Raw genomic sequence first — 4,990 nt, 5'->3', positions numbered from 1 at the left:
TATGGGAGCTGATATTCTGATCATATCATATTATCTTCAAGAATCTGGCAGTAAGTTTTAGGAGTTCAGTTTTAGTTCATCTCTGCAAGACAGGCTTTTTAGGATTGAAGATGGACTAAAAATGAGCTCCCAAAACATGCTGCCAGATTCTTGAAGATACATTTTTGAAAGAGTGCACAAGAGGATCTGATGCTGGTCCTTTAAGAGTCACTCTTAACTTATCTGTCTATAAAGCCCATAAAAAAAATCAGTCTTCATGTATTTCACAACACTTCACAGCATGTTATTCTTATTAAGTGAGGGTAATTTTTTTTTAGGATTTTTTACTCAAGCAAAGTCTCTGAGAACCTGTACTTCTGGAGACCCCAGGTTGGTTGCAGTTTTGAATTTGAGGAAGTGAATGGTTCCTGGTGCTTTACCACTCTGATTCTTCACATTCATTTTAAATTGTTTTGCAGTTAACTTGTGGCTTTACTTCTCCTCCTGTTTATTTATGGCCCTGCTGACCTAGTGGGCATTTCACCATCCAATAGTCATGCCTTAACTTTGCAAATTCTATTACTGCATTAGCATTGCATCCTTCTCATGGGCATTTAATAATTTTTGACTTTTCAGTCTGAGGTTAATCTCTTTTTTGGTTCATTTTATCTGTAAAAGAAAACCTGCTTTATAATTATGTACACCTGAATATAAGGAGTTTTTCCACTTCCAGCCTTCATGGACAATTATATATCACTTAAAATGATTAAATACAAAATTAATAGTAGTTATCAAGATTGCTGTGGTTTGAAATTGGTCAAATGTGCTTAGAAAAAATATATAATCCAAAAATATCAACTGTGGGCTCCATAATCACTGATGATGCCCAACTGACAATATAGTCACAGATGTTTATTATAGGTCACTGAAACTAGTGCATTATCATAGGAAATTGTAAACTCCACATGACTCCACATGAGTTCCTGTTAAGGTGTATGGGTTCATGATATTATGACTATTTGCTGAGGAAGAGTGGAAAGGTGCCACGCTGATTATAAGGATCATTAATCTCACTTTACTCTCTTATTAGAATGAATGTCTTAATTATTTTCGATTTATAGATTCAGAATAAACTACAATTTCAGTGACCAGCAGAGGTTGTGTTAACTGAAAATTGTCGGTCATTGGCGGAATTTTTTTTATCAGTGACGGAAAAATCTGAAGGCCGTCTGTCGTTTTGACAGATTACAATGAGGATCAATACACAAAGTGAACTGAAAACAGCATAGACCAAAAGATCGACTGGGATTTACGAATCAATATTGGTCATAAAAATGAGAATATATATTAAAATCGTTGTCACCGTGGGGTGTGGTCTCTATATCGTATCGCAGGTTCATAATAAAAAATGAAAATGTGAACAAAAATAAAAGCAATTAAATGTCTTATTATAATTAAAATATGACGGGTAATAATAGATTATGACGGAATTTTTACGTCCCTGTCCGTCGAAGTCTAACGCAGAAAGGTATGGATGGCCCTAACCATAGATTTCCCTGTAATCAACCATTAGTCATTCATTTAAGCCTTTTGAGTAGTCACACATTTTTTAAATTAGTTTAAGGTATGGTCATAATTACTGCTCTGCGCTTTCAGATGGCTGTGGGACATGAGCAGGACAGAGCCCTACGCAATACACTATACAATAAACTTTACCTGCCAAGGTCCAACAAGCAGAAACTGTGTTTAATAAAATTTGATGTGCAAATAAAAAGGTATCTGTCCTGCAGCATTTTTTTTTCTTTACCACCATAAAGGATGCCAATATAGTCATTAAAAGTGAACAAAAGAAAAAGATGTTCATAATCTCCTGCAAAAAGGGTGAGACATGAGTGAAGAATTGGGAAAAGAAATAAGAAATTCCATGTTCATTTTAATAATGTATTGAATATTGTTAAATTTGTGGAAAATAGGGTGTCCAGATCATAAAAAGAACAATACTGAATACAAAGCCAACACATATGGATTCAATTTATGGGGTCATGTAGGCTATCTCTCTCATTCAACACAAATTCAAATGTTTTTTTTTTTTTATTGTAGTTTAACATTTAATTGCTATCCTATTATTTCTTCTGTAAACAAAGCTTTGTACTAAACTTGTATCGTAACATCCACAAAAAATAGTGTGTTACACAATATTCTCAACCAATCTGTCTGTACAGACTACATGACTTTGCTACTTTCTGTTGAGTTCCTGTTTGAGCCACTTCTTGCTGACTAACATTTAGTCGACTACACTCTTAAAAATAAAGATGCTTCATGATGCCATAGTAAAAAACCTTTTTTGTCTGAATGGCTTCTTTAAAGGATAACTATTGCCGAAATGCAACCTGGGCTGTTTTTTTTTACTGTAAACGAGACAAACTTATATCTAAAAGCATAATTACGACAAACGGCCATTTTTGAGATTGACCGTGATTTTGTTTTGTTGTCAATGGCCGGTGAATGGGAGTACTAAGGGCATAACTTTGAGCGCATCAAAATCGATAATTTTACAACACTAAGAAGGCTCGACACACCATGAAACTTTGCTCAAAGTATTGCCTGGGTCTCTACACATGAACTCCAGCATTGAGAACATTGTTTGTGTACACAGAGTTTACTAAAAAGAAAGTTTTTGAACAACTCACTTTCACTGTTTGAGTTTCCGCTCGCGGCCGTCTTGCCAGTCAAGAGGTGTCGATCTCTGAGTGCGAGGATGGATAGCTCCTAAAGCATATTTCCATATAAATGCACGGCTAATTCGTTGTTTTGTCGCAAGTGAAAAACAATATTAACCTTCTAGTTGTAAAAAGAGCCTCATATAAGCCTAATATTTCGTCCTATGAAGTCCATTCTTTCGCATTCGGAGATCGACACTTCTTGACTGGCAAGACGGCTGCGAGCGGAAACCCAAACAGTGAAAGTGAGTTGTTCAAAACCTTTCTTTTTAGTAAACTCTGTGTACACAAACAATGTTCTCAATGCTGGAGTTCATGTGTAGAGACCCAGGCGATACTTCGAGCAAAGTTTCATGGTGTGTCGAGCCTTCTTAGTGTTGTAAAAATATCGATTTTGATGCGCTCAAAGTTATGCCCTTAGTACTCCCATTCACCGGCCATTGACCGCAAAACGAAATCATGGTCAATCTCAAAAACGGCTTGTTTGTCGTAATTATGCTTTTAGATATAAGTTTGTCTCGTTTACAGTAAAAAAAAAAAAACAGCCCAGGTTGCATTTTGGCAATAGTTATCCTTTAAGAACCTTTAACATCTAAAGAACCTTTCTGTTGCACAAAAAGTTCTTTGTGGTGAAAGAACGTTCTTCAGATTATAAAAAGGTAGGAAAGAGATGGTTCTTTAAAGAACATTTGACTGAATGGTTCCTTGTGGAACCAAAAATGGTTCATCGCTTGAAGAACCTTTTAAAGCACCTTTATTTTTAAGAGTGTACAGGGGGCAGCTCTACAAAAAGTTTGATTGAAAACAATGTTTAGTTTTAGTCTGTTTCTTACACAAAGTTATTGTATGATTTGAGAAGACTCGAAAATCATATGGACCAATTTTATGCTACTTTCCGGGTGAATTTTTATCATCTTGGAGCTGAACAGGTCCAGTCTCCGTTCCTTTTACTATAATGAAAATGAAATGACTGGGACTGTTAAGCTAGGACATCCTTCAAAAGGTTTCTTGTTTTGTGGGTAAATGATGACAGAATTTTCATTTGTGTGTGAACTGTCCCTTTAACATTTCTTGTTTTTAAGTCTTCGGATGTACATCTCCTCTTTCAGCAGTGCTCCTGTATCTCAGCTAGAGGTAAAAGTAAGGGGAAGAAAATAAAATAAGATCTAAGAAGATCAATAAATGTTTCATCAGATTTAAAGGATGGCATTACGCTGAGCTTTATGGCGGCTCTGACACAGTTTCAGGGTGGTCGAGTCCTTGGGAATTTAAAGAAAAGTTTATAGCGCTGTAAACATGCTACCATTCTCTTTTCCATTTCGTCCACATAAAGTGCAGACAGATCAGTAAATCTGCAATGCATGGAGGTTATGGTTGCTACTCTCTCTCTCTCTCTCTCTCTCTCTCTCTCTCTCTCTCTCTTTCTTTCTCTCTCTCTCTCTCTCTCCTCCACCAGTGCTCCTCATCCACTCCGTCGTCCTTCACACTATTATTCTAATAGGGCCGATTTATCCTCTGATGTTTGAGATGCCGTACAATTGCTGTAAAGTAAACATGATGCTCGCACATTATCTCAGCTCTGTGTTTATATTGCCTCTGATCTGGCTCGTGATAAGAGAGCACAGCTGTCAAAGTGCACAAAAACAAAACAAACGATCCCTTGCCCTTACTCGCCGCAGGGTGATATTTTAACAAATGTCTACAAACAGATTGCCGCATCTATGTTTGTTGAAAACATTAGATACATCATAATCAGCAATGGAATTCAGCGTTTTATTTGCTTAAGTTTTGATCTATTTAACTCTTTTAATAACCGTGATTATCACACAGCGGATTTTCAGAGATTGAAGCCTAAATTCTAATGAGGCAGTTGGCAAAAACAATCTATCTGAAATTAAAGAAATCTTAGGAGGATTTTTTTTACACAAATGTATTTGTGACAAATATTGAGTGGTGTCTTTGAGTTCATTAAATCTTCATTAACGTTGAAAAAGAATTAAAAGCATGTTGTTTAACATACACTACTATCTACTGTGTACGCACATACACTACACCAATGGTTCTCAAACTTTTTTGGTCGCGCCCCCCTTTAAACCTTTAAAAAAATCTGGCGCCCCCCCTCCCGAAAATACCTATCCCACCTAAGACTAATAAATGATTTTACTAAACATAATGAAAAATTAATGCTTTCTTAGTTAAAAAAAAAAAAAAAAAAGCTACAGGAGAAAAACACATGCAACACTTGAAACATTAAAAAATAGCACAGGGAGAATAACTTATTATAATTCTAT

This window comes from Garra rufa, chromosome 9, assembly GCF_049309525.1.
Source record: "Garra rufa chromosome 9, GarRuf1.0, whole genome shotgun sequence".
Taxonomy (NCBI): Eukaryota; Metazoa; Chordata; class Actinopteri; order Cypriniformes; family Cyprinidae; genus Garra; species Garra rufa.
This window is presented reverse-complemented; position numbering follows the sequence as displayed.